This window comes from Euprymna scolopes, chromosome 7, assembly GCF_053919585.1.
Source record: "Euprymna scolopes isolate OS-2025 chromosome 7, ASM5391958v1, whole genome shotgun sequence".
Lineage (NCBI taxonomy): Eukaryota > Metazoa > Mollusca > Cephalopoda > Sepiida > Sepiolidae > Euprymna > Euprymna scolopes.
This window is the reverse complement of record NC_136488.1, coordinates 171,778,568-171,795,754: the sequence shown is the minus strand read 5'-3', so window position 1 is coordinate 171,795,754 and position 17,187 is coordinate 171,778,568. Positions and strand designations below refer to the sequence as shown.

The 17,187-nt window shown below is 32.1% G+C and overlaps 17 non-coding genes across 17 annotated transcripts; all 17 read right to left on the bottom strand.

Moving 5' to 3' along the window:
• Nucleotides 1–400: 400 nt before the first annotated feature.
• On the bottom strand, nucleotides 401–472 carry Trnaq-cug (transfer RNA glutamine (anticodon CUG)). The gene has a single exon. It is a non-coding gene; the product is annotated as a tRNA-Gln (tRNA).
• A 351-nt stretch (nucleotides 473–823) lies between these two features.
• Trnas-aga (transfer RNA serine (anticodon AGA)) lies at nucleotides 824–905 on the bottom strand. The gene has a single exon. It is a non-coding gene; the product is annotated as a tRNA-Ser (tRNA).
• Nucleotides 906–1,832: 927 nt separating this feature from the next.
• Nucleotides 1,833–1,904, bottom strand: Trnaq-uug (transfer RNA glutamine (anticodon UUG)). Its single transcript has one exon. It is a non-coding gene; the product is annotated as a tRNA-Gln (tRNA).
• Nucleotides 1,905–3,656: 1,752 nt separating this feature from the next.
• Nucleotides 3,657–3,728, bottom strand: Trnaq-cug (transfer RNA glutamine (anticodon CUG)). Its single transcript has one exon. It is a non-coding gene; the product is annotated as a tRNA-Gln (tRNA).
• Nucleotides 3,729–4,077: 349 nt separating this feature from the next.
• Trnas-aga (transfer RNA serine (anticodon AGA)) lies at nucleotides 4,078–4,159 on the bottom strand. Its single transcript has one exon. It is a non-coding gene; the product is annotated as a tRNA-Ser (tRNA).
• A 926-nt stretch (nucleotides 4,160–5,085) lies between these two features.
• On the bottom strand, nucleotides 5,086–5,157 carry Trnaq-uug (transfer RNA glutamine (anticodon UUG)). Its single transcript has one exon. It is a non-coding gene; the product is annotated as a tRNA-Gln (tRNA).
• Nucleotides 5,158–6,904: 1,747 nt separating this feature from the next.
• On the bottom strand, nucleotides 6,905–6,976 carry Trnaq-cug (transfer RNA glutamine (anticodon CUG)). The gene has a single exon. It is a non-coding gene; the product is annotated as a tRNA-Gln (tRNA).
• A 342-nt stretch (nucleotides 6,977–7,318) lies between these two features.
• On the bottom strand, nucleotides 7,319–7,400 carry Trnas-aga (transfer RNA serine (anticodon AGA)). Its single transcript has one exon. It is a non-coding gene; the product is annotated as a tRNA-Ser (tRNA).
• Nucleotides 7,401–8,328: 928 nt separating this feature from the next.
• Nucleotides 8,329–8,400, bottom strand: Trnaq-uug (transfer RNA glutamine (anticodon UUG)). The gene has a single exon. It is a non-coding gene; the product is annotated as a tRNA-Gln (tRNA).
• A 1,750-nt stretch (nucleotides 8,401–10,150) lies between these two features.
• Nucleotides 10,151–10,222, bottom strand: Trnaq-cug (transfer RNA glutamine (anticodon CUG)). Its single transcript has one exon. It is a non-coding gene; the product is annotated as a tRNA-Gln (tRNA).
• A 351-nt stretch (nucleotides 10,223–10,573) lies between these two features.
• Trnas-aga (transfer RNA serine (anticodon AGA)) lies at nucleotides 10,574–10,655 on the bottom strand. The gene has a single exon. It is a non-coding gene; the product is annotated as a tRNA-Ser (tRNA).
• Nucleotides 10,656–11,584: 929 nt separating this feature from the next.
• Trnaq-uug (transfer RNA glutamine (anticodon UUG)) lies at nucleotides 11,585–11,656 on the bottom strand. Its single transcript has one exon. It is a non-coding gene; the product is annotated as a tRNA-Gln (tRNA).
• Nucleotides 11,657–13,411: 1,755 nt separating this feature from the next.
• On the bottom strand, nucleotides 13,412–13,483 carry Trnaq-cug (transfer RNA glutamine (anticodon CUG)). Its single transcript has one exon. It is a non-coding gene; the product is annotated as a tRNA-Gln (tRNA).
• A 340-nt stretch (nucleotides 13,484–13,823) lies between these two features.
• Trnas-aga (transfer RNA serine (anticodon AGA)) lies at nucleotides 13,824–13,905 on the bottom strand. Its single transcript has one exon. It is a non-coding gene; the product is annotated as a tRNA-Ser (tRNA).
• Nucleotides 13,906–14,836: 931 nt separating this feature from the next.
• Nucleotides 14,837–14,908, bottom strand: Trnaq-uug (transfer RNA glutamine (anticodon UUG)). Its single transcript has one exon. It is a non-coding gene; the product is annotated as a tRNA-Gln (tRNA).
• Nucleotides 14,909–16,663: 1,755 nt separating this feature from the next.
• Trnaq-cug (transfer RNA glutamine (anticodon CUG)) lies at nucleotides 16,664–16,735 on the bottom strand. The gene has a single exon. It is a non-coding gene; the product is annotated as a tRNA-Gln (tRNA).
• Nucleotides 16,736–17,078: 343 nt separating this feature from the next.
• Trnas-aga (transfer RNA serine (anticodon AGA)) lies at nucleotides 17,079–17,160 on the bottom strand. The gene has a single exon. It is a non-coding gene; the product is annotated as a tRNA-Ser (tRNA).
• Between the last annotated feature and the right edge of the window lie 27 nt (nucleotides 17,161–17,187).

Here is a 17,187-nt window from a genome sequence, read left to right as displayed (position 1 = left end):
CCCTGTTATATTAAAGAACCTACTGTTGATTTTATATGCCTGGCTTTTCGACTTGTGTGGTAATAAAGCTTATCAAATGCACTTGTGATGTTAGGCTGTATAAGGTGTGAACGTTAGATAAAATCGGCTGTTTTTGCTTTCATCGGATTTTTTCGATTATCGATACTTATCGAAGACATTCGATACAAAACCTATCAAAGATCACGGTCAGAAACATAAAGTACATTCGTGTGAAACTTCATAAAAACTGACCCAGCTGTTCCGGAATCCATAGGGAATATAAATACACAAAAAGATAAAGTTCATTTTCTTTTATAGTAGAATAATACAGACAGACAGGCAAAATCAATTCAAAATATAGAATGTATAACAAAGTCAAAATAAAAAATCATAGTATTTAAGGTTCTACCGAGATTTGAACTCGGATCGCTGGATTCAGAGTCCAGAGTGCTAACCATTACACCATAGAACCACTTGCCATAATAACCCATCTTATCTTCAGAATTATCTTTCATTAACTAATATTAAAATTGTGCAAAACTTGTCACTTCAATTTTATTTTATTGATTTAGTTAGTTTTTATTTATTTATTTATTTTATTTTATTCAAAATGGCTCTGTTTAAATTCATAGATAAGTTTGGATATCTCATCTGCACGACACGAAAATGCTGGTCATCATGGATGTAAATGCTAGCAAGCAATTTAATTTCTAACTCGGGTATGGCTGATTACTTTCCAATTTGTTTTTTTTTTTTCTTTTTACACAATATAAGTGATAAACAAAAGTCACAAATAGCGACAGTAGTAAGTATAAAACTATTTCGTCGCCGATAGGATTCGAACCTATGCGGGGAGACCCCAATGGCTTTCTAGGCCATCGCCTTAACCACTCGGCCACGACGACGCTATTACGTCATATGAGCATCGTCAATTAGTACTAAACACACAGCTTTCAATGCGCGCCTATTCACATATCGTCTGCGGAGTTCAAATTACTAGCCATATAGTAGGAGGCCCTCTAATCTGATAAACTACAATTACAATACAGTCAGTCGATGTTGTCGTGATATTAATGGCGTCCAAAATATTTCACTGATACCCATTCACACTGAACGTCCACAGAATTCCTAGCAGCAATATATGTAATCGTTACATTCGCTGACATATATTCGCTCGGTTTCTAATTGCATTTTCTATCATTTTTTCCTTTCGATTCATTTTCTTAAACTTAACGTATTCAACAGCGCATAAGCCGTCATTGACCTTTTGCAAATATACCGATAAACACCGTATGTTTTTAGAACCCAATAAACATTTTACATTAAATACAAACTCTAAAAAAATATCCACATAGGTAGAAAAGTAACTTATCGTGCCTTTCATAACGTTTATTTGTTATATATTTCTTTTGTTTTGTTTTTTGTTTTTTGACACCTTTTTCGAATCCATGTGTATAGTAAAACAAAGCCGAATTATGACTACAAAAATATTTGGGAAACCTATTTCAATTATAGACTTTTTCGATTCATGCGACGTGATGATACAGCATACAATGAAAACAGCATTTGAAAAAGTCCGGAGATTGCAACGGCCGAAAACATGTAAATAAATAAACGTTTCTGCATCTCAGAAAAATCATTAAATAATATTTTCAGGCGACGATTGTTACATAAAATTTACGCGCAATATTACTTTTATTAACCGCAATGAAATTTTTTTTTTCATAAAAAATATAAACATTTTCTACAATTTAATCTTTATTCAATCTTTGAAATAAAGAAATAAAATAATTTTATTCAACCAGATAAAAACATCAAAATTCAGTCAGAGTAGGTCCTACCGAGATTTGAACTCGGATCGCTGGATTCAATGTCCAGAGTGCTAACCATTACACCATAGAACCACTACATATCAAACCAAATTGATAAACTTTCTAAATCGTTTTCACGTGTATTTTAATATTCTTTATATGTCTTTATTTTTAAAGAACATTTCATAATTAAATTTTTTTTTCCAAATATCAAAATGCAACATTAATGAAATCAGTTTATTTTAAATGCATTATTGCTTAAACACGGTGTTTCCTCATACATGTCATTTTATCGGAAAGGCGACACTTACTAACACATTTTTTAAAGATTATGACATGCTGAAATATGAACAAATGTGAATATGAAATCTGAACAAATGTCGAACGAAATAAATGTTTGATCAGACACAAAATTTGAATTATGTTGGGAAACAAATAGTTTAGTACAAGTGAATTAAAAAGCAAGTAAATGACGATTTTAAAAGTTTTCGGGTATGCTGAAAAAGAATATCGCATTTAAATTTTCCGTAAACAAGTAGTTTTCCGGATAATTAGCAATGTAATTCTTTTATGTTATAAATGGTGGTCACTGTCGTGCACGCGCGCCAAAAATATGCGCGCTTGCGCGTAAAACAATGGCGACTACTTATATCTTAAAGGAGGACATTGCTTGATATCCAGAAAACTACTTATTTGCGGAAAATTTATATTCGATATTCGTTTTAAGCATACCCGACAATATAGAAAAGTCGTTTTTTTAAAGGAAAATGTTAAGGTGGAAACCAAGTAAAAATTGAACAAAAAGCTAAAGTACAGAATGTCATGGAACAAAAAATGTCATATTCCAAAAATCACCTAAATTGATCACGTATTATTTTTTCGTGTGTGTGTGTGTGTGTGTTTGAAGTAAGGAAACCAAATTTTATGAGGAAGCAAGAACGATTTCTTGCTACGTCACCTTTCAAATTCATCATTGATTTCCTCTTTCTTAACAACCTCTCAAGAATTAGAGATCAAAATCAGTTTTTAATGGCTACGGTTTGCTATTAGTGGCATCAGTAATTGAAACAGTCCTTTTCAGAGTTAACAACATTTTACTCATTGCATGTCAAACATCTCTTTTCAGGATTAACTAACACAAATTACTTGGACGAAAACTAATGTTGAAGATCAACGAATTTTTCAAACTCACACATTTTTATTGTCATCAAAATGTTTCAATCAAATTGGGAACTAATCGCAATTCACTAGGAGGAAGCTTCACATGCCTCCTCCCAGTTTCTTAATCCGCAATACATATTAGTCTCCATTACTCTGTAGAGAACTGACTGTTGATTATATAAAATTATTTTTATATATAATAGCTTGAATTTAAGTTTAAAATGAAAAATTCTAGTGTCATAGTTCAGTTGTGCTTTAAACAGAAACATTCATTCTGGATGAACCCCTGTTATATTAAAGAACCTACTGTTGATTTTATATGCCTGGCTTTTCGACTTGTGTGGTAATAAAGCTTATCAAATGCACTTGTGATGTTAGGCTGTATAAGGTGTGAACGTTAGATAAAATCGGCTGTTTTTGCTTTCATCGGATTTTTTCGATTATCGATACTTATCGAAGACATTCGATACAAAACCTATCAAAGATCACGGTCAGAAACATAAAGTACATTCGTGTGAAACTTCATAAAAACTGACCCAGCTGTTCCGGAATCCATAGGGAATATAAATACACAAAAAGATAAAGTTCATTTTCTTTTATAGTAGAATAATACAGACAGACAGGCAAAATCAATTCAAAATATAGAATGTATAACAAAGTCAACATAAAAAATCATAGTATTTAAGGTTCTACCGAGATTTGAACTCGGATCGCTGGATTCAGAGTCCAGAGTGCTAACCATTACACCATAGAACCACTTGCCATAATAACCCATCTTATCTTCAGAATTATCTTTCATTAACTAATATTAAAATTGTGCAAAACTTGTCACTTCAATTTTATTTTATTGATTTAGTTAGTTTTTATTTATTTATTTATTTTATTTTATTCAAAATGGCTCTGTTTAAATTCATAGATAAGTTTGGATATCTCATCTGCACGACACGAAAATGCTGGTCATCATGGATGTAAATGCTAGCAAGCAATTTAATTTCTAACTCGGGTATGGCTGACTACTTTCCAATTTGTTTTTTTTTTCTTTTTACACAATATAAGTGATAAACAAAAGTCACAAATAGCGACAGTAGTAAGTATAAAACTATTTCGTCGCCGATAGGATTCGAACCTATGCGGGGAGACCCCAATGGCTTTCTAGGCCATCGCCTTAACCACTCGGCCACGACGACGCTATTACGTGATATGAGCATCGTCAATTAGTACTAAACACACAGCTTTCAATGCGCGCCTATTCACATATCGTCTGCGGAGTTCAAATTACTAGCCATATAGTAGGAGGCCCTCTAATCTGATAAACTACAATTACAATACAGTCAGTCGATGTTGTCGTGATATTAATGGCGTCCAAAATATTTCAGTGATATCCATTCACACTGAACGTCCACAGAATTCCTAGCAGCAATATATGTAATCGTTACATTCGCTGACATATATTCGCTCGGTTTCTAATTGCATTTTGTATCATTCTTTCGTTTCGATTCATTTTCTTAAACTTAACGTATTCAACAGCGCATAAGCCGTCATTGACCTTTTGCAAATATACCGATAAACACCGTATGTTTTTAGAACCCAATAAACATTTTACATTAAATACAAACTCTAAAAAAATATCCACATAGGTAGAAAAGTAACTTATCGTGCCTTTCATAACGTTTATTTGTTATATATTTCTTTTGTTTTTTTTTGTTTTTTGACACCTTTTTCGAATCCATGTGTATAGTAAAACAAAGCCGAATTATGACTACCAAAATATTTGGGAAACCTATTTCAATTATAGACTTTTTCGATTCATGCGACGTGATGATACAGCATACAATGAAAACAGCATTTGAAAAAGTCCGGAGATTGCAACGGCCGAAAACATGTAAATAAATAAACGTTTCTGCATCTCAGAAAAATCATTAAATAATATTTTCAGGCGACGATTGTTACATAAAATTTACGCGCAAATATTACTTTTATTAACCGCAATGAAATTTTTTTTTTCATAAAAAATATAAACATTTTCTACAATTTCATCTTTATTCAATCTTTGAAATAAAGAAATAAAATAATTTTATTCAACCAGATAAAAACATCAAAATTCAGTCAGAGTAGGTCCTACCGAGATTTGAACTCGGATCGCTGGATTCAAAGTCCAGAGTGCTAACCATTACACCATAGAACCACTACATAACAAACCAAATTGATAAACTTTCTAAATCGTTTTCACGTGTATTTTAATATTCTTTATATGTCTTTATTTTTAAAGAACATTTCATAATTAATTTTTTGTTTCCAAATATCAAAATGCAACATTAATGAAATCAGTTTATTTTAAATGCATTATTGCTTAAACACGGTGTTTCCTCATACATGTCATTTTATCGGAAAGGCGACACTTACTAACACATTTTTTTAAAGATTATGACATGCTGAAATATGAACAAATGTGAATATGAAATCTGAACAAATGTCGAACGAAATAAATGTTTGATCAGACACAAAATTTGAATTATGTTGGGAAACAAATAGTTTAGTACAAGTGAATTAAAAAGCAAGTAAATGACGATTTTAAAAGTTTTCGGGTATGCTGAAAAAGAATATCGGATTTAAATTTTTCGTAAACAAGTAGTTTTCCGGATAATTAGCAATGTAATTCTTTATGTTATAAATGGTGGCCACTGTCGTGCACGCGCGCCAAAACTATGCGCGCTTGCGCATACAACAATGGTCACTACTTATATCTTAAAGGAGGACATTGCTTGATATCCAGAAAACTACTTATTTGCGGAAAATTTATATTCGATATTCGTTTTCAGCATACCCGACAATATAGAAAAGTCGGCTTTTTAAAGGAAAATGTTAAGGTGGAAAACAAGTAAAAATTGAACAAAAAAGCTAAAGTACAGAATGTCATGGAACAAAAAATGTCATATTCCAAAAATCACCTAAATTGATCACGTATTATTTTTTCGTGTGTGTGTGTGTGTTTGAAGTAAGGAAACCAAATTTTATGAGGAAGCAAGAACGATTTCTTGCTACGTCACCTTTCAAATTCATCATTGATTTCCTCTTTCTTAACAACCTCTCAAGAATTAGAGATCAAAATCAGTTTTTAATGGCTACGGTTTGCTATTAGTGGCAGCAGTAATTGAAACAGTCCTTTTCAGAGTTAACAACATTTTACTCATTGCATGTCAAACATCTCTTTTCAGGATTAACTAACACAAATTACTTGGACGAAAACTAATGTTGAAGATCAACGAATTTTTCAAACTCACACATTTTTATTGTCATCAAAATGTTTCAATCAAATTGGGAACTAATCGCAATTCACCAGGAGGAAGCTTCACATGCCTCCTCGCAGTTTCTTTATCCGCAATACATATTAGTCTCCATTACTCTGTAGAGAACTGACTGTTGATTATATAAAATTATTTTTATATATAATAGCTTGAATTTAAGTTTAAAATGAAAAATTCTAGTATCATAGTTCAGTTGTGCTTTAAACAGAAACATTCATTCTGGATGAACCCGTCATATTCAAGAACCTACTGTTTATTTTATATGCCTGGCTTTTCGGCTTGTGTGGTAATAAAACTTATCAAATGCACTTGTGATGTTAGGCTGTATAAGGTGTGAACGTTAGATAAAATCGGCCGTTTTTGCTTTCATCGGATTTTTTCGATTATCGATACTTATCGAAGACATTCGATACAAAACCTATCAAAGATCACGGTCAGAAACATAAAGTACATGTGTGTGAAACTTCATAAAAACTGACCCAGCTGTTCCGGAATCCATAGGGAATATAAATGCACAAACAGATAAAGTTCATTTTCTTTTATAGTAGAATAATACAGACAGACAGGCAAAATCAATTCAAAATATAGAATGTATAACAAAGTCAAAATAAAAAATCATAGTATTTAAGGTTCTACCGAGATTTGAACTCGGATCGCTGGATTCAGAGTCCAGAGTGCTAACCATTACATCATAGAACCACTTGCCATAATAACCCATCTTATCTTCAGAATTATCTTTCATTAACTAATATTAAAATTGTGCAAAACTTGTGACTTCAATTTTATTTTATTGATTTAGTTAGTTTTTATTTATTTTATTTTATTCAAAATGGCTCTGTTTAAATTCATAGATAAGTTTGGATATCTCATCTGCACGACACGAAAATGCTGGTCATCATGGATGTAAATGCTAGCAAGCAATTTAATTTCTAACTCGGGTATGGCTGACTACTTTCCAATTTGTTTTGTTTTTTCTTTTTACACAATATAAGTGATAAACAAAAGTCACAAATAGCGACAGTAGTAAGTATAAAACTATTTCGTCGCCGATAGGATTCGAACCTATGCGGGGAGACCCCAATGGCTTTCTAGGCCATCGCCTTAACCACTCGGCCACGACGACGCTATTACGTCATATGAGCATCGTCAATTAGTACTAAACACACAGCTTTCAATGCGCGCCTATTCACATATCGTCTGCGGAGTTCAAATTACTAGCCATATAGTAGGAGGCCCTCTAATCTGATAAACTACAATTACAATACAGTCAGTCGATGTTGTCGTGATATTAATGGCGTCCAAAATATTTCACTGATACCCATTCACACTGAACGTCCACAGAATTCCTAGCAGCAATATATGTAATCGTTACATTCGCTGACATATATTCGCTCGGTTTCTAATTGCATTTTGTATCATTTTTTCCTTTCGATTCATTTTCTTAAACTTAACGTATTCAACAGCGCATAAGCCGTCATTGACCTTTTGCAAATATACCGATAAACACCGTATGTTTTTAGAAACCAATAAACATTTTACATTAAATAAAAACTCTAAAAAAATATCCACATAGGTAGAAAAGTAACTTATCGTGCCTTTCATAACGTTTATTTGTTATATATTTCTTTTGTTTTGTTTTTTGTTTTTTGACACCTTTTTCGAATCCATGTGTATAGTAAAACAAAGCCGAATTATGACTACAAAAATATTTGGGAAACCTATTTCAATTATAGACTTTTTCGATTCATGCGACGTGATGATACAGCATACAATGAAAACAGCATTTGAAAAAGTCCGGAGATTGCAACGGCCGAAAACATGTAAATAAATAAACGTTTCTGCATCTCAGAAAAATCATTAAATAATATTTTCAGGCGACGATTGTTACATAAAATTTACGCGCAAATATTACTTTTATTAACCGCAATGAAATTTTTTTTTTCATAAAAAATATAAACATTTTCTACAATTTCATCTTTATTCAATCTTTGAAATAAAGAAATAAAATAATTTTATTCAACCAGATAAAAACATCAAAATTCAGTCAGAGTAGGTCCTACCGAGATTTGAACTCGGATCGCTGGATTCAAAGTCCAGGGTGCTAACCATTACACCATAGAACCACTACATATCAAACCAAATTGATAAACTTTCTAAATCGTTTTCACGTGTATTTTAATATTCTTTATATGTCTTTATTTTTAAAGAACATTTCATAATTAAATTTTTTTTTCCAAATATCAAAATGCAACATTAATGAAATCAGTTTATTTTAAATGCATTATTGCTTAAACACGGTGTTTCCTCATACATGTCATTTTATCGGAAAGGCGACACTTACTAACACATTTTTTAAAGATTATGACATGCTGAAATATGTACAAATGTGAATATGAAATCTGAACAAATGTCGAACGAAATAAATGTTTGATCAGACACAAAATTTGAATTATGTTGGGAAACAAATAGTTTAGTACAAGTGAATTAAAAAGCAAGTAAATGACGATTTTAAAAGTTTTCGGGTATGCTGAAAAAGAATATCGCATTTAAATTTTCCGTAAACAAGTAGTTTTCCGGATAATTAGCAATGTAATTCTTTTATGTTATAAATGGTGGTCACTGTCGTGCACGCGCGCCAAAAATATGCGCGCTTGCGCGTAAAACAAATGCCACTACTTATATCTTAAAGGAGGACATTGCTTGATATCCAGAAAACTACTTATTTGCGGAAAATTTATATTCGATATTCGTTTTAAGCATACCCGACAATATAGAAAAGTCGGTTTTTTAAAGGAAAATGTTAAGGTGGAAACCAAGTAAAAATTGAACAAAAAGCTAAAGTACAGAATGTCATGGAACAAAAAATGTCATATTCCAAAAATCACCTAAATTGATCACGTATTATTTTTTCGTGTGTGTGTGTGTGTGTTTGAACTAAGAAAACCAAATTTTATGAGGAAGCAAGAACGATTTCTTGCTACGTCACCTTTCAAATTCATCATTGATTTCCTCTTTCTTAACAACCTCTCAAGAATCAGAGATCAAAATCAGTTTTTAATGGCTACGGTTTGCTATTAGTGGCAGCAGTAATTGAAACAGTCCTTTTCAGAGTTAACAACATTTTACTCATTGCATGTCAAACATCTCTTTTCAGGATTAACTAACACAAATTACTTGAACGAAAACTAATGTTGAAGATCAACGAATTTTTCAAACTCACACATTTTTATTGTCATCAAAATGTTTCAATCAAATTGGGAACTAATCGCAATTCACCAGGAGGAAGCTTCACATGCCTCCTCGCAGTTTCTTTATCCGCAATACATATTAGTCTCCATTACTCTGTAGAGAACTGACTGTTGATTATATAAAATTATTTTTATATATAATAGCTTGAATTTAAGTTTAAAATGAAAAATTCTAGTGTCATAGTTCAGTTGTGCTTTAAACAGAAACATTCATTCTGGATGAACCCCTGTCATATTCAAGAACCTACTGTCGATTTTATATGCCTGGCTTTTCGGCTTGTGTGGTAATAAAACTTATCAAATGCACTTGTGATGTTAGGCTGTATAAGGTGTGAACGTTAGATAAAATCAGCTGTTTTTGCTTTCATCGGATTTTTTCGATTATCGATACTTATCGAAGACATTCGATACAAAACCTATCAAAGATCACGGTCAGAAACATAAAGTACATTCGTGTGAAACTTCATAAAAACTGACCCAGCTGTTCCGGAATCCATATGGAATATAAATACACAAACAGATAAAGTTCATTTTCTTTTATAGTAGAATAATACAGACAGACAGGCAAAATCAATTCAAAATATAGAATGTATAACAAAGTCAAAATAAAAAATCATAGTATTTAAGGTTCTACCGAGATTTGAACTCGGATCGCTGGATTCAGAGTCCAGAGTGCTAACCATTACACCATAGAACCACTTGCCATAAAAACCCATCTTATCTTCAGAATTATCTTTCATTAACTAATATTAAAATTGTGCAAAACTTGTCACTTCAATTTTATTTTATTGATTTAGTTAGTTTTTATTTATTTATTTATTTTATTTTATTCAAAATGGCTCTGTTTAAATTAATAGATAAGTTTGGATATCACATCTGCACGACACGAAAATGCTGGTCATCATGGAGGTAAATGCTAGCAAGCAATTTAATTTCTAACTCGGGTATGGCTGACTACTTTCCAATTTGTCTTTTTTTTTTCTTTTTACACAATATAAGTGATAAACAAAAGTCACAAATAGCGACAGTAGTAAGTATAAAACTATATCGTCGCCGATAGGATTCGAACCTATGCGGGGAGACCCCAATGGCTTTCTAGGCCATCGCCTTATCCACTCGGCCACGACGACGCTATTACGTCATATGAGCATCGTCAATTAGTACTAAACACACAGCTTTCAATGCGCGCCTATTCACATATCGTCTGCGGAGTTCAAATTACTAGCCATATAGTAGGAGGCCCTCTAATCTGATAAACTACAATTACAATACAGTCAGTCGATGTTGTCGTGATATTAATGGCGTCCAAAATATTTCACTGATACCCATTCACACTGAACGTCCACAGAATGCCTAGCAGCAATATATGTAATCGTTACATTCGCTGACATATATTCGCTCGGTTTCTAATTGCATTTTGTATCATTTTTTCCTTTCGATTCATTTTCTTAAACTTAACGTATTCAACAGCGCATAAGCCGTCATTGACCTTTTGCAAATATACCGATAAACACCGTATGTTTTTAGAAACCAATAAACATTTTACATTAAATAAAAACTCTAAAAAAATATCCACATAGGTAGAAAAGTAACTTATCGTGCCTTTCATAACGTTTATTTGTTATATATTTCTTTTGTTTTGTTTTTTGTTTTTTGACACCTTTTTCGAATCCATGTGTACAGTAAAACAAAGCCGAATTATGACTACAAAAATATTTGGGAAACCTATTTCAATTATAGACTTTTTCGATTCATGCGACGTGATGATACAGCATACAATGAAAACAGCATTTGAAAAAGTCCGGAGATTGCAACGGCCGAAAACATGTAAATAAATAAACGTTTCTGCATCTCAGAAAAATCATTTAATAATATTTTCAGGCGACGATTGTTACATAAAATTTACGCGCAAATATTACTTTTATTAACCGCAATGAAATTTTTTTTTTTCATAAAAAATATAAACATTTTCTACAATTTCATCTTTATTCAATCTTTGAAATAAAGAAATAAAATAATTTTATTCAACCAGATAAAAACATCAAAATTCAGTCAGAGTAGGTCCTACCGAGATTTGAACTCGGATCGCTGGATTCAAAGTCCAGAGTGCTAACCATTACACCATAGCACCACTACATATCAAACCAAATTGATAAACTTTCTATATCGTTTTCACGTGTATTTTAATATTCTTTATATGTCTTTATTTTTAAAGAACATTTCATAATTAAATTTTTTTTTCCAAATATCAAAATGCAACATTAATGAAATCAGTTTATTTTAAATGCATTATTGCTTAAACACGGTGTTTCCTCATACATGTCATTTTATCGGAAAGGCGACACTTACTAACACATTTTTTTAAAGATTATGACATGCTGAAATATGAACAAATGTCAATATGAAATCTGAACAAATGTCGAACGAAATAAATGTTTGATCAGACACAAAATTTGAATTATGTTGGGAAACAAATAGTTTAGTACAAGTGAATTAAAAAGCAAGTAAATGACGATTTTAAAAGTTTTCGGGTATGCTGAAAAAGAATATCGCATTTAAATTTTCCGTAAACAAGTAGTTTTCCGGATAATTAGCAATGTAATTCTTTTATGTTATAAATGGTGGTCACTGTCGTGCACGCGCGCCAAAAATATGCGCGCTTGCGCGTAAAACAATGGCCACTACTTATATCTTAAAGGAGGACATTGCTTGATATCCAGAAAACTACTTATTTGCGGAAAATTTATATTCGATATTCGTTTGAAGCATACCCGACAATATAGAAAAGTCGGTTTTTTAAAGGAAAATGTTAAGGTGGAAACCAAGTAAAAATTGAACAAAAAGCTAAAGTACAGAATGTCATGGAACAAAAAATGTCATATTCCAAAAATCACCTAAATTGATCACGTATTATTTTTTCGTGTGTGTGTGTGTGTGTGTGTTTGAACTAAGGAAACCAAATTTTATGAGGAAGCAAGAACGATTTCTTGCTACGTCACCTTTCAAATTCATCATTGATTTCCTCTTTCTTAACAACCTCTCAAGAATTAGAGATCAAAATCAGTTTTTAATGGCTACGGTTTGCTATTAGTGGCAGCAGTAATTGAAACAGTCCTTTTCAGAGTTAACAACATTTTACTCATTGCATGTCAAACATCTCTTTTCAGGATTAACTAACACAAATTACTTGAACGAAAACTAATGTTGAAGATCAACGAATTTTTCAAACTCACACATTTTTATTGTCATCAAAATGTTTCAATCAAATTGGGAACTAATCGCAATTCACTAGGAGGAAGCTTCACATGCCTCCTCGCAGTTTCTTTATCCGCAATACATATTAGTCTACATTACTCTGTAGAGAACTGACTGTTGATTATATAAAATTATTTTTATATATAATAGCTTGAATTTAAGTTTAAAATGAAAAATTCTAGTGTCATAGTTCAGTTGTGCTTTAAACAGAAACATTCATTCTGGATGAACCCCTGTCATATTCAAGAACCTACTGTTGATTTTATATGCCTGGCTTTTCGGCTTGTGTGGTAATAAAACTTATCAAATGCACTTGTGATGTTAGGCTGTATAAGGTGTGAACGTTAGATAAAATCGGCTGTTTTTGCTTTCATCGGATTTTTTCGATTATCGATACTTATCGAAGACATTCGATACAAAACCGATCAAAGATCACGGTCAGAAACATAAAGTACATTCGTGTGAAACTTCATAAAAACTGACCCAGCTGTTCCGGAATCCATAGGGAATATAAATACACAAACAGATAACGTTCATTTTCTTTTATAGTAGAATAATACAGACAGACAGGCAAAATCAATTCAAAATATAGAATGTATAACAAAGTCAAAATAAAAAATCATAGTATTTAAGGTTCTACCGAGATTTGAACTCGGATCGCTGGATTCAGAGTCCAGAGTGCTAACCATTACACCATAGAACCACTTGCCATAATAACCCATATTATCTTCAGAATTATCTTTCATTAACTAATATTAAAATTGTGCAAAACTTGTGACTTCAATTTTATTTTATTGATTTAGTTAGTTTTTATTTATTTTATTTTATTCAAAATGGCTCTGTTTAAATTCATAGATAAGTTTGGATATCTCATCTGCACGACACGAAAATGCTGGTCATCATGGATGTAAATGCTAGCAAGCAATTTAATTTCTAACTCGGGTATGGCTGACTACTTTCCAATTTGTTTTTTTTTCTTTTTACACAATATAAGTGATAAACAAAAGTCACAAATAGCGACAGTAGTAAGTATAAAACTATTTCGTCGCCGATAGGATTCGAACCTATGCGGGGAGACCCCAATGGCTTTCTAGGCCATCGCCTTAACCACTCGGCCACGACGACGCTATTACGTCATATGAGCATCGTCAATTAGTACTAAACACACAGCTTTCAATGCGCGCCTATTCACATATCGTCTGCGGAGTTCAAATTACTAGCCATATAGTAGGAGGCCCTCTAATCTGATAAACTACAATTACAATACAGTCAGTCGATGTTGTCGTGATATTAATGGCGTCCAAAATATTTCACTGATACCCATTCACACTGAACGTCCACAGAATTCCTAGCAGCAATATATGTAATCGTTACATTCGCTGACATATATTCGCTCGGTTTCTAATTGCATTTTCTATCATTTTTTCCTTTCGATTCATTTTCTTAAACTTAACGTATTCAACAGCGCATAAGCCGTCATTGACCTTTTGCAAATATACCGATAAACACCGTATGTTTTTAGAAACCAATAAACATTTTACATTAAATAAAAACTCTAAAAAAATATCCACATAGGTAGAAAAGTAACTTATCGTGCCTTTCATAACGTTTATTTGTTATATATTTCTTTTGTTTTGTTTTTTTTGTTTTTTGACACCTTTTTCGAATCCATGTGTATAGTAAAACAAAGCCGAATTATGACTACAAAAATATTTGGGAAACCTATTTCAATTATAGACTTTTTCGATTCATGCGACGTGATGATACAGCATACAATGAAAACAGCATTTGAAAAAGTCCGGAGATTGCAACGGCCGAAAACATGTAAATAAATAAACGTTTCTGCATCTCAGAAAAAGCATTAAATAATATTTTCAGGCGACGATTGTTACATAAAATTTACGCGCAAATATTACTTTTATTAACCGCAATGAAATTTTTTTTTTCATAAAAAATATAAACATTTTCTACAATTTCATCTTTATTCAATCTTTGAAATAAAGAAATAAAATAATTTTATTCAACCAGATAAAAAACATCAAAATTCAGTCAGAGTAGGTCCTACCGAGATTTGAACTCGGATCGCTGGATTCAAAGTCCAGAGTGCTAACCATTACACCATAGAACCACTACATATCAAACCAAATTGATAAACTTTCTAAATCGTTTTCACGTGTATTTTAATATTCTTTATATGTCTTTATTTTTAAAGAACATTTCATAATTAAATTTTTTTTTTCCAAATATCAAAATGCAACATTAATGAAATCAGTTTATTTTAAATGCATTATTGCTTAAACACGGTGTTTCCTCATGCATGTCATTTTATCGGAAAGGTGACACTTACTAACACATTTTTTTAAAGATTATGACATGCTGAAATATGAACAAATGTGAATATGAAATCTGAACAAATGTCGAACGAAATAAATGTTTGATCAGACACAAAATTTGAATTATGTTGGGAAACAAATAGTTTAGTACAAGTGAATTAAAAAGCAAGTAAATGACGATTTTAAAAGTTTTCGGGTATGCTGAAAAAGAATATCGGATTTAAATTTTCCGTAAACAAGTAGTTTTCCGGATAATTAGCAATGTAATTCTTTATGTTATAAATGGTGGTCACTGTCGTGCACGCGCGCAAAAAATATGCGCGCTTGCGCGTACAACAATGGCCACTACTTATATCTTAAAGGAGGACATTGCTTGATATCCAGAAAACTACTTATTTGCGGAAAATTTATATTCGATATTCGTTTTAAGCATACCCGACAATATAGAAAAGTCGGTTTTTTAAAGGAAAATGTTAAGGTGGAAACCAAGTAAAAATTGAACAAAAAGCTAAAGTACAGAATGTCATGGAACAAAAAATGTCATATTCCAAAAATCACCTAAATTGATCACGTATTATTTTTTCGTGTGTGTGTGTGTGTGTGTGTTTGAACTAAGGAAACCAAATTTTATGAGGAAGCAAGAACGATTTCTTGCTACGTCACCTTTCAAATTCATCATTGATTTCCTCTTTCTTAACAACCTCTCAAGAATTAGAGATCAAAATCAGTTTTTAATGGCTACGGTTTGCTATTAGTGGCAGCAGTAATTGAAACAGTCCTTTTCAGAGTTAACAACATTTTACTCATTGCATGTCAAACATCTCTTTTCAGGATTAACTAACACAAATTACTTGAACGAAAACTAATGTTGAAGATCAACGAATTTTTCAAACTCACACATTTTTATTGTCATCAAAATGTTTCAATCAAATTGGGAACTAATCGCAATTCACTAGGAGGAAGCTTCACATGCCTCCTCGCAGTTTCTTTATCCGCAATACATATTAGTCTCCATTACTCTGTAGAGAACTGACTGTTGATTATATAAAATTATTTTTATATATAATAGCTTGAATTTAAGTTTAAAATGAAAAATTCTAGTATCATAGTTCAGTTGTGCTTTACACAGCAACATTCATTCTGGATGAACCCCTGTCATATTCAAGAACCTACTGTTGATTTTATATGCCTGGCTTTTCGGCTTGTGTGGTAATAAAACTTATCAAATGCACTTGTGATGTTAGGCTGTATAAGGTGTGAACGTTAGATAAAATCGGCTGTTTTTGCTTTCATCGGATTTTTTCGATTATCGATACTTATCGAAGACATTCGATACAAAACCGATCAAAGATCACGGTCAGAAACATAAAGTACATTCGTGTGAAACTTCATAAAAACTGACCCAGCTCTTCCGGAATCCATAGGGAATATAAATACACAAACAGATAAAGTTCATTTTCTTTTATAGTAGAATAATACAGACAGACAGGCAAAATCAATTCAAAATATAGAATGTATAACAAAGTCAAAATAAAAAATCATAGTATTTAAGGTTCTACCGAGATTTGAACTCGGATCGCTGGATTCAGAGTCCAGAGTGCTAACCATTACACCATAGAACCACTTGCCATAATAACCCATATTATCTTCAGAATTATCTTTCATTAACTAATATTAAAATTGTGCAAAACTTGTGACTTCAATTTTATTTTATTGATTTAGTTAGTTTTTATTTATTTTATTTTATTCAAAATGGCTCTGTTTAAATTAATAGATAAGTTTGGATATCTCATCTGCACGACACGAAAATGCTGGTCATCATGGATGTAAATGCTAGCAAGCAATTTAATTTCTAACTCGGGTATGGCTGACTACTTTCCAATTTGTTTTTTTTTTTTCTTTTTACACAATATAAGTGATAAACAAAAGTCACAAATAGCGACAGTAGTAAGTATAAAACTATTTCGTCGCCGATAGGATTCGAACCTATGCGGGGAGACCCCAATGGCTTTCTAGGCCATCGCCTTAACCACTCGGCCACGACGACGCTATTACGTCATATGAGCATCGTCAA